The sequence below is a fragment of the Ptychodera flava genome, chromosome 9 (assembly GCF_041260155.1).
Source record: "Ptychodera flava strain L36383 chromosome 9, AS_Pfla_20210202, whole genome shotgun sequence".
NCBI lineage: Eukaryota > Metazoa > Hemichordata > Enteropneusta > Ptychoderidae > Ptychodera > Ptychodera flava.
In genome coordinates, this window is record NC_091936.1 from 44,132,057 (window position 1) to 44,144,475 (window position 12,419).

General features: G+C 37.2%; 1 protein-coding gene across 2 annotated transcripts in view; it reads left to right on the top strand.

Annotated features, from left to right (window-relative positions):
• The first annotated feature begins 10,939 nt into the window (after window positions 1–10,939).
• LOC139141121 (ATP-citrate synthase-like) overlaps window positions 10,940–12,419 on the top strand; it is a 50,153-nt gene continuing 48,673 nt past the window's right edge. Inside the window, exon 1 of one of the 2 annotated variants that reach the window (XM_070710710.1) lies at window positions 10,940–11,056. The gene's annotated coding sequence lies outside the window, so the exon portion shown is untranslated. The remainder of the gene's footprint in view (window positions 11,057–12,419) is intronic. The other variant, XM_070710711.1, reaches the window with a different exon arrangement.

Sequence of the window (12,419 nt, forward strand, 5' to 3'; positions counted from 1 at the left end):
GACCATCGATACATGGGAGTTTTTTCATGAACCAGTTTTTTACCCGAGTTTTACCGTTTATATTATAGATGTAATAAAGTTATAGTTATACTTTGGAAAATCATGTATTATTGTTGTGTGTGTGTATTTTGAGATAGCCAGGACCCCTTCTCTGCTTTTATAGGCCAAAAGTCTCATGGTTAGTTGAAACCTAGCGGCTGACTCGCAGCGTGTTTGCACGGTTATATCTGATTGGTCGATTGTCACTATTCACAGCAACTTAGGGAGTTTATTTGTATTATTTAATTGTAACGGTAAGATTCTGCCAACCAATTGGATAGCAGCTTCGAAATCGCTGTAAGTCGGCCCAAACCTAGCAGGGGAAGGAAAAGTACCGTTCATATTTTTTGAAAACCAGTGCTTGGTTCCCAGCTGGTAATTTCAAGGTTGGTGAGGTCAAATTAAAAGACAGGTTTCAACAATATTGTGTGTAATAAATATACATTTGTATGTATGACTATCATTGATTATGAGGCAGACTTTCCAGAATTTCTTTGAAATATACATTCCATTACTTTGCTGCACTTGCCGCACAACTGCATTAAACAGCCCTAAACTTTCGGTTTGATATGCTTGATTGTTGATATTAATTTATGGTGGTTACAAATGAATTGTGGCAAGAAATTTGATTTTGGAATTTCACAAAAATGTTGATTCATTATACATACTAGCTGTGATATCGCAGCGGTGCTAGTCAGGCGGCTAGTCAGTGTGGAGAACAAAAGTCGACAACTTTTCATGTACTTGTGGGCAGTTGTCCCCGCTAGCGACTTCTTTACTTGTATTGTACTACTATATGCATGATACAATAAAATGTTCGCGGGTTACACACAGTCACCCTAGATTTTTCTGTCTGCCGTTCTCGAATACACGATCGCAGAAGAATGCGGTTGATTAGGAGCGCCTGTGATGGCACGGTAAGCCCGCTGTATCCCTCCGGGTCCCTGTTTACTTGTACTTATGAACGAAAAGTTGTATCGGCGCGAGGTATGTAGTGGCACGCGCACGCATAGCTTGGGCCTGGCGGAGATGGATACATTGTATACGCGTTATTGTACAACTTAGATACTTTGTTGTCCCCTTGAAAGTGTTCAGTTTTGTAATTTGTCCAATTTATTGATGTACCATACGTCCACACTCTCTGCTGTGAGTTCAGTATAATAAATATAATAATAATAATAATATTTTTATTGCTTGCTTGTAAATATAGGATTTACATCACATTTGTGGCAATAAAAGTGTGATACAAAAATAAGTTAAATTTTCTTCAATAAAGATAAAGTATTACAGTATAATAATAGTAGCTAATAATAAATATAACTAGGTATTTCTTTGTTTATATAAAGTAAAAATATAATCAGCAAGTTGTTCATTAAAAGATAACTCTTGTTTTGTTAGTAGAGAAATAAGCTGATTTTCAGTATCGTCGTTTGGGAAATTGATTTTACTGAAAAAGTACTTTCTTTGGACTTTGTATTTCTGACAGACTAATAAAAAGTGTGTTCATCTTCAATACTGTTGGTGTTACACTGATTGCAGTATCTTTCAGTAATTGGGGTTTTTGGAACAGTGTGTCTCCCTTTTTCAATTGCTAGATCATGATTGCTAATGCGAAGTTTGGTGAGCAATTTTCTTTTCTCACCTTGCAAACTGTGTTAAGTAGGGTTCTAATCTAAAATTACGTTTTATTTTGGCATACATTCTTAGTTTACTATTTCATCAGTGATCAACTTTTTCCAAAAGACTTCATAATTGTTTGTTAAATTTGTTTTCATTAAACCAGTTATAACTTTGTGGTGTTTAAGTGATGGAGCTTTATCAAGGAGAAAGTCCATTCCATTGTCTTTAATTAAAGCACTTAAACAGTTAAACCATGATCTATTGTTAGTGTTGTTTACCATTTGCTCCAGAAAAGCTTCTTTAGCAAGATTACAATGTGGCAGTTGTACGATATGAAGCCAGTGTTTAACAATATTAAGTTTGATCTCAAGTAGAAGTGGAAACTGTCCTAGTTCACCCCTCACAGCGGCATTACAAGCTTGTCTATTACACTGTAAAATGTTCTTACAAAATTTGAGGTGAGTTTTTTTCAATTGCTGATTTATCCCACTTCTTGTAATCCATGAAATCTTGTCCCCAAATCTCTGATCCATACAGTAAAACAGGTTTAATGAAAACATTGAATAGATGTAGGGAAAATTTTATCTTTTTGTTGTGCAATAAAATCCTTTTTAAACTATACAAAGATTTTGCTGCTTTATCAGCCAAATTTGTAATTGTGTCACTAAAACTACCGTTTGATTTAATTGTCAGTCCTAAGTATGTATAGCTCTTAACAGATTTGATGCATGTACTACCATAGTTAAATAAGTGTTTATCTACCAAAGGAGATTTACTAAAATTAATTGCTTGGGTTTTCTGTAAATTAACATCAAGTTTCCAATTGGAGCAAAATGTGTGTAGTGTATTTAACTCCCTTTGTAGACCTTCTTTTGAAGTAGAGATTAAGACTAGGTCATCAGCGTAAAATAATGAGTTAACTGGGGTATTATTCAACATGGTGGTTGAGTATTTACTTTGTCTAGATTTGTTTTCAAGTCATTGACATATAATTGAACAGACTAGGACTTAGAACACAGCCCTGTTTTACTCCTTTTTCAACTTTCAGGCTGGGCGAGATAAAATTATTTGTTTTGATGTGTATTTTTGTGTTGGTGTACATGTGTTTTATAAGTCTGTATAATTTGCCATTAATATTATTTTTGAGAAGTTTATGGAAAAGACCAACTCTCCATACCGAGTCGAAAGCCTTAGCAAAGTCAACAAAACAAACATAAATGTTCTGCTTATTGTTAATATATTTATGTATTATTGTCTTCAGGGTAAATATGTGATCTATTGTGCGATGGTTTTTCGAAAACCAGCTTGATTATTATGTATAATATGATTGTCATCTAAAAAACTATTTAGCCTTTCATTTAGAATGTAAGAAAAGACTTTTCCTACACAACTTCCGACAGAAATGCCCCTATAATTTTTCGGGTCATATTTATCTCCTTTTTTAAATAAGTGTGTCATAATGCTTGTATTCCAGATGTCTGGAAAGTTGGATGTATCTAGAACTGCATTAAATAATTTAGCTAAGGGTTTACAGAGAAAGGGGGAACCATGTTTTAACAACTCTATACAAAACCCATCAATCCCTGCTGCTTTTTTACTTTTAAATTTCTAATTGCTGATAACACTTCATTAGTTGTTATTGACTTATCCAGCTGCTGATTAGCCTGATTCTTAGTTTCTTCAGATGTTAAACTGTCAATAATTTGCTGTTGGAAATCATTATACCTGTCATTTTCAATTGAGCAAGAATTTTTGTAAAATTCCATCCATGTTGCTGCTGAGACACAATCTCCAGTATCATTATCTTTATCATTATTTTTTAAGTACTTGATCAATTTCCACATATCATGTGAATTGTTGGCATGTAGACTGTTTAGTTTGTCTAAGTTGTTTTGCCAGAATTGCAATTTCTTATTTTTAACAAGTTTTTTAAACTTCTTTTTCTTTGTGTAATAGATAATTTTTAACTGACTGTCATATGGAGCTTTGTTTAATAGTTTTGCTGTTGCTATTAGGTCCCTTTTTGCTGCATCACAGTTTTTGTCAAACCATTTTGATTTCTTTCTCTTTAAATTGATTTAAATATTGATTTTAAATATTGATTGATTGATTGATTGATTATTCTGCCGTCGCCGTCGTGCAATTAAGCGTCTTTGTCTTCGCTAATCGGCTTTTTTACGACTCTGCGACTACTGGAGTTTTAAAATTCTGAGAAAAATGTCTCAAACAGCTCAGTTTGTAATTTGATATACTAAATTCATGACTGAATTACAAATGAATGACGGAAAAATCAATAGATGAAATTTTGTTCAATGCCGTATCATTGATATCGAATATATACTAATTATCATACATGCTATGCCTGTATTGCCATTCTCCTATTGTTTAGACGGTACTAGTATGAATCCGTATTTTAACTAGTGAAAATACGAATAGCGTTGATCGCGATTTCGGGTTTGTTACTAAATATAGCTGCACGCGCGCGACTTTCGGACAAATAAGCTGAAATTCGGACAAATTTTGTCGATGGATGCGCGGCTGTTATTGCAGCTTGTAGTCTCAGTCATCAATTCATACGAATAAGTGTGACGCTAAATAGCCTTTCTAACACTCGCAGGTTTTATTTTCGTCGTTTATGCGGAAAATGCGGACAAATGTTTATTTATGCATATTAATGAGAGAGAACAGTGACGTCATTTGCGATCAGCGCTATTATATTTTCACTGTAACCGAACTACTTCCAGCTACGCGTACGCATGACCTTCGCTGGGGTGTTTAAATATATATTATAGCCCAAACATGGAACTATGTGCCCGAGGGTAGGTGACCATTTGCCCGACGTAAGGAGGGAAAATGGTCTCCTGCCCCGAGGGTACATAGTCCCATGTTTGGGCTATGTTTTTATTACATGCCTCTCTTACACACTTTTCACTCAAAATATTTAGATTTATTGGCAAATGATAATCAAATGCTTTATTTCCATCTTAGACGAAAATCCGTTAACAATGGAACGATTTTCATCATCGAATGGCGCAATGATATATTTCAACTACTGTTATGCGGTTTATCAATTTTTCTTTCTGCAAAAGTTTCCAAAACCGGATTTCCTGTGCAAAACATGAAATTTCGACATTTTTACATAAAAAAGTTGTCAAGTTGAAAATAGTTCCGGTTCACTTTCGGTCCAATGATGACTATGCGGCCCGCGACGTCATCGACGAGTTACCATTGAATCCTATGGAGCGCGCGACGTTCGATATACGAGGCATGTAATAATAATCTTTACGGCCCTGATACGGCTTTTGCGGCCCGAGGTCGTACGCCGTACGACCAAGGGTCGCAAAAGCCGTATCAGGGCCGTAAAGGTTTTATCATATACCTTATGGAATGATAAATATGTATTTTATATAATATTCAACATTGTTTAGGAGATAAAAATGCGTGCGATATCAAAAATTCAACGCCATTTGTGTCAGTTTTTCACAAATACGATGGCCGCTTCCCGTCGCGGATTGACATACATAATGACGTCATTTGTTTACCTGCAGAATTCTAGAACGGGCAAAGCAACATATCCGTACTGTACTTGACCAACAGAGATCGAGGCTGAAATCGAGGTGTAAGAAGGACAAAAGCGTGATGTCAGTTTCTGGTAATTTATACTGAACAGGCACGCATTAGGATACACAGGATTTCACTACAATTTAGAAATAAAAGCCGATGTCACCGGCGCGGGCTCCACTGTCGCCACGCGCAGCTACGATCTGAGCGAGCAGACGTTTTCCAAATCTCGCGCTGGCTTTGTGTACGAATGGAATGTTTGCAGATAGCAACGCGCGTAGTAACCAGAATCGAAATAGTTCAGAAATGCACGCGATTGCCCATATTTGGGCACCGGGCCGGGGCGTGATACGTAAAAAAATGCACGGATCTGAGGGCGCTTTCTCCCATAGATTTACACAGGCATATGTAGGTATATGATAATACATGTAAAACTGCTGAGCGAATAGACTTGTGACACTCCGAAACATCATTGTGAATGTGATTATGGTCAACGTTTTGTTGTTTGCAGTCAGTTCATGGGCATTGCACTTAGGTACAAGTACCATACGGTGGTGTTTTCATGTCGTTAACTCTGCGCTGCCGAAGATTACGATCTCGGTTGAGAGAACCGCTATAAGAAAAGTTTCACGTTGACGAGTTTCAGTACAGTATCTGAGTGGTGAATTACATCGTTTACTGCCATAAATGAGCCACAAAAATCCAACCGCACTGAAAGTACTCGCGACAGACGATGTGCATATATTATATTCCCGATTTTTACAGGTCTTTCAGTGAGATTCACAGGTCATGATTTAGCTCTGCATGGCAGGGCTGTGTGTTACCGGCGTTACACGGCCTCCCACGGCCGTGTAACGCCGGTAACACACAGCCCTGCCATGCAGAGCTAGTCATGATTGTGCCCGGTGCCACCGGTGTGGGTTTCGGAGACAATGCATGGGAAAGTAAAACTTTCGTTTACGTTGTCGTGAAAGAAAATTAGCAAGCCAGTAAGGAAAATATACGAGCAGACGATAAAAATACCTTTGAAATGTTTTATTCGTAGAGCAACATAATCACGAACGAGTTACGACGCTACAGCTTACAGTGTACTCACTTCACGTTTTCCCTAATCCGCTCACAAATTCCTTTGTAAGATGGCAAATTCGGCATATTTGACGACATGTATAATTCTTGGAGATAAACTGACTGGTACGGCTATTATAATATCCACTGTGCATTCATAGATGTCACAGAGTTGCTTGCTTCGTGCTGATCAGCTGCTCGATCGAGTTTGAAATCGAACGTTGGCGCGGCGCGAGTATTTTGACCCGATTTTGGCCGGCCTCATAACTTTCCCGAAGGGATAAGTGTATTTTTCAAAACACGAAAGCACACTCATTTTACACACTCCAGCCTATTTTTTACTTCCACCGCCATTTCAAGCTAAAAATAAGTCTTCTTCAAAGTGTGAAAACCTGTGTCGACATCTTAATATTTAAATTGTTTGCTTCAAAAGTGTGCTACAAACCCTCCTTTGAAGTGGAATGGCCCAACAGCGGAATAATATCAAGAAGTGATACGGTTGTCATCACTCCTTAGCAACCAACTTTTTATCAGTACAGCGATGAGCAAGCAAGGTCGATTTCAATGGATTTCGTCGCTGATTTTGGAACGTCCGTAGGAAAAAAATCATAACCAAAACATGCATGTATGATAAAGGGGTTATTACACGAAGTTTGGGCGATACCGCGTCGAATTCTCGTGATGTGTCCGCATTTTGACTTGTTGCTGCGCAACTCGTCAAAATACGGACACATCACTCGAATACGACGCGGTATCGCCCAAACTTCGTGTAATAACCCCTAATTATTAAATTAATCCAGAAATACCAAGTTTACAAAAATATAGTGTGAATAAATTTTGCATCTACTTGAATATGTAGGTGTGCCTAGATTTAAATATTTGAGAAAAAAATATTTGTTTGTTGGTATGCTTTTCGCAAAACTGGTGCAGAATAAATCCATGAATGTCAAGGTGTGGAGGTTTTAGGCCTAATATGATTTCTAGCCATATTTATGTGAGCTCCACCCAGTACCCATGACCACAGACACATTACACACTTGAGATGTCAGGGAATAAACATTTATTTGATCAGTTTTTCTTTTTCATTTTGAACAACTAATTACAGATCATGATCACCGTGGAAGGGAAAGGAGAAAATATTCCAAAGTTTCCAACTATTTCTGTGAATTAGAAACAAAATACACAAAATCATAAATGGCTTAATCATGCCATGGTCTCCAAGCTAATTTTGTTAAACAGTTTTCTTTTTGGATATTGATGTTAATCGGTGACAAATTTCACCTTTTAACCAATCATGTCAAGGCACTTCAGCAATTCTGGATCTGACGCTTCGTTTCTCTATCATTTTGGTAGCGCAGCGGAATTTTACACAACATCATCGGGAACTATTTCGTTCAGCAGGGTTCTGCAAAGTATCTTGTACCTGATAGAAAATGTTTAAGCCTATTAAGATAAGCGATGTTACTTTTACGACTTTCAAAAGAGAGCATCTTGAAGTTCTGTCCCAGAATATACCGTTTTGTTGGATACTTTGTCCCGTCGAGAGAATTTGGCTGGGGCCGCACAGGCGATTAAAAGCACTGCCTGAAATTGCGAGATCTCGCGACAGTACCTAAGAAATCGCATTTTTCGTGAAAAATATGAATTTTTAGCATCTAATTTGTGCACCACCATGTTCTTGACCGTACAGAGAACGTGGGGGGGGGGCGGCAAAAATCACATCCTTCTGGGATCTGGTATTCGAGAACGGCGGGCCGAAAAGTCTGGGGCGACAGGGTGCAACCCGCGAACATTTTATTATATAGTACAAACACGTTTATAATGATGAAATGAGAAGAAAACAAAATATGAAATAAATTATGCAATAGATAAACAAATAATGGAATGCATATTGTTGTTAATGTAGGCCTAAACGTAGAATAACGGCATATCTCTTTTGAGGATGTGTGCCCTTCAGAAGGACCGTCTATAGCCTAGCCCTGCTGCAGGCCAACTGAAAATGAATAGTCTATAATATGATATTATTTCCATAATTATTAAAAAAACAATAAATCGTAATAATGAAATATTGATATCACATAAGCGAGTTAGTATTTATCAGGATTGAGCTTCCTTTCTGCGGAGCAGCACTCTATGAAATCGCTGTATATGTCGGAGTTGTGCATGACATAGGCGCCGGCCGGGGCGTCCAATATACTAGGAGTATATAATATATATAGTATATAGCAGAGTCTGTGTAAAAAACGCGCATGTACTGCAATTTACGTCTGTTCTATAGGTAGTATAAAGCATTCAGAACGAACGCACTGACATGATTTTCAAAGACTGCAAAATGCATAGACAATGATTGAAGGAGAGGAATTACGTACCATAAAGTGTCACAAATTATCGACATCAGTGGGGAGGTCGAGAGAGTGTGTCGCCCTCCTCTGACACGGAAAACTTTGAATGCTACAAATTAAAATAGAGTCAAATGGTTGCCATTGAAGAGTGTTTAAATCATGCAGTTTCCGAAAAGAGTGTGAGTCGATAGACAATTTTCCACCATTACATTGCTGTGATCAATAGAGACAAGTGACCATTCCATATGGGAAAATGTCACTAGCTGATAGAAGTCGCAGCTTAACTTTCGCGACCACCCCTTTGTTAATTCATCAAATCTAAGTAAAGCTTCTCTATAGAAATATGCTACAGAAGAGTTTGAGATTTCCCCGTGGTATTTCTATAGTTCCAAAAGTTTTCCATCACATTTGCTCAAACTCAGGGTATGGCTATTAATGTGGAATGAGGCTTCTTTTCAAAAACTAAGGTGTTCTTTGAAAGACAAAATCGATAATTAGATGAGCAGTTCCAATCATAACTTTGTGTATTTCTGCAAACGATGTCATTATTGAATATTCAAATTTTGTCGGGACTTGCATTCTCTCTTAAATGAAAAAACACATATTTGCAATGAGTTAACAAATCACTTGCGGTCCAACCTGTTGCGGAGAGTACACCACGAAAATGTAAAATGTAACTGACAAGTACAACATTTGGCACTCGGCGAAATGACAGAGATCAATACCTGAAATAGCGTAAGAATAGACTTGAATTATTTTTCTCGGGAGTTTGAACATTGTAATGTCCATATAAATAGGTCAAAAGTAAACCTTTATTCAAACTGACACAAAATGTCGTATTCAAATTCATTAATCCACATTCTGTTCATGATAGAAATGCTTTTCAGCGATTTGGGGTTTTCAGTGCAATCAGCGGGTTTTTTGAAAAGACATCGTAACCGTATGGGGAAAAGTTTAAAGCGAATTAATTACTTAGCTAAACCCGGCTCACATATTAGTATTTATAATTTCACTGAATAAACGCTGTTGCTAACTTTTCCCATTCATTCACGGGGAACACAAATTTCTTTGCTGTGAGATAACTTCCTTATGCTGGGAAAGTGATATCGCACATGTTATATGGAACTTATAACTGCATCAATCATCTTTGTTTACGGATTCTTGGCTACAGCATTCCAAAAACTCATGATCATATTATATTCCTGAGACTGTGTTGGCAAATAGATCATTTACAAACTGTTGGTGACTGGTACGAACCCACACTTTTTTTAGGACTTTCAATGTTTCACCTTTCTTTTGCGTGGATTCTCTCGATTCATCAAGAATTTATTATTTATTTCATTTATTTATTTACTTACTTATCATTTATTTGACTAGTCAACAGACCAAAGGCCCAATAACAGACTCTAGCAAATATACAAAATACAAATAAACAAATATAAAAACAACAGATAATAAGAATAAAAGTTTTAAAAATACAATCAAATGTACATAAAAGGAAGTTTTAGCTGGAAGAATGAAAATATCTCGAGCAAAAGTACGTCGACAGAAATGTTGTTACATCGTGTAACAGTCTCAGGGATGAAAGCAAAATTTATCATTATATACCTTCATGATTCTGTGAAAGAAGTGTTTCTGAAGATGCCAGACAAATGCTTCGAGGTCGTTCTGTTGTGTTGCTAGGAACTGTCCATTACAGATCCACGGTGTTCATTTCTTTTAGTGACTCGAAAATGATTGAGATGGGACGATATTACTAACTACTACGCAGGAAGAAATAAACAACGGCCTTGGTTTCAGTTGCCAGTGTGGCCATTTAATTGTTTCGTAGGCTTATTGTTGTGACAAGTTTTGCCCGTGTTGGGCGTGTCTCTGATTTTCTTTCGAGGACCATAGATCTGCGCACTCTATGTCGAAGCACATTTACTTCGCTTGTTACAAAATTGATGAATAGCAGGTGTTCATGCCACCTTGGCGTGCGCTTGTGTCATTCCGAAGGTGTGTCGCCCATCTTCCAATAGCCTACGACAATGTCATATCGGACGATCCTCTCAGTTGAGTGTAATACCTGTGTATGTGTGCTGAGTAGCACGCGTTTGTTAGATAGCGCCCTCATAAAGTTGTAACGGGAAACACTGTTTTCTAACATACAAGATTAAATAAAGTTCCTTTTAATATGTATAAACTGATAATATGCATTCCTTTTTGTCGTTCATTATTCACTTGATACGTTAAATCAGCCGTTATTTATCGACAAACACAAATTCCATGCCTACCGATATTATGTAAGGGAGCTAGGGGGCCTACTTAGCTCATAACATTATACTTAGGTGGCGTGATGTTTCATGCGCTCACCTGATATCGTCCGGTATCGACAGACTGCTGGGTGCATGCTGAGGCTGGTTCTCTGTTCAGCGATTTGTAAAGAGGTAAAGTGGAATTGGAATTCTCACAAGTTTTATGCTTTGCGAATAACTGGTAGCGTTCTCTCCCGCTCCGCTCACATCTGTGTCGGCTAGAAGTGCTGTTGTGGCACAGATTTTAACGACTATTTCCTACGCATTGCCACGTTAGAGCCAGACCCTTCAGTGCGACAGCTGAGCGGAGCTTGCCAAAGCAAGGCTGGGCCTGCCTGCGCCTGTGCCACGATTCTGGGGACTTCCCCCATAGTGCGGTCTGCTTCAAGTAGTCATCGTAGCTGAGTCAGGACGGTAAACATCCGTCACTTTATCCCGGTATACATTGCACAAGCTACTCAGTTCATGCCCTGGAATCCGGGTTTAACGTATGCACTTCCTCATACCAGTATATAAACAATAGTAATATATCATTAATTTTATCAAATTAATTCAGCCTAAAAGAGACACAAAAATGATTTTATACCTTGGCAAAATGACAGAACGAAAGCGGATGATTGTATTGTTATTAGATTGAACGTAAAATCTTCTCTACACAATCATGAAATAATTTTTTAAATTAAGAATTGTGTGATTTTGTTGTTATTAAGGTGTTTCTCACCTTTTTTTACTGAGCTGATTGAGATAAGGTATTCAGACTCGGATATTCCCAAACTTGCTTCAATGGTGTGAAAATCACCATGCTGACTGACTGAAGTTACCCTTTTTATTGTGCCCCATCGTGATTTAGACTTTTAAAATGACCGGACATGATCCACCATGACTTTGTTGGAATTTCATTGATTGCTTTTATATTATGCAAATTAGCCACTTGAATAACACAGTGGGCATTGTTCTACATGGCCAAAACAATTGATCTTACTATGTACCAGTACAAATGATAACATGAATCTCAGCCGTCACTTGCCAGCACATAGATTATTAAAAAAATTCAGCTATCTATTATTAGAAAATTTTGATATTTTGTGTGCTTATAATCACAGGTACCTGCTTGAGCAAATCAAAATTTGTCGTAACAATATGGTGCAAAGACTAGTAAATGATGACTTAATTACTAAAAATACTTCTTGTACATGAAGCTTTGCTTGACTTTTCAAATTCAGATGAACAATTCATTTAAAACAATTGCAGTATTTCTGCAGTCATTTTCCAATACCATCCCAAGTAAAAATAAAACACACAGGAAGAGTGCCATGCTCATAATTTAATAGCAAAGACATTTGTTTTGTTTTAACATTACAGTTCTACTATATCATTATATATATCATATGTGTTTCGCAACACAAATTTATTTTTCTAGTATCATTGTATAAAAATTGGTGAAATGTTGCACTGAAATTTTGGTGGAAAAAAATACAGCTCTCAAAAGGTTAAT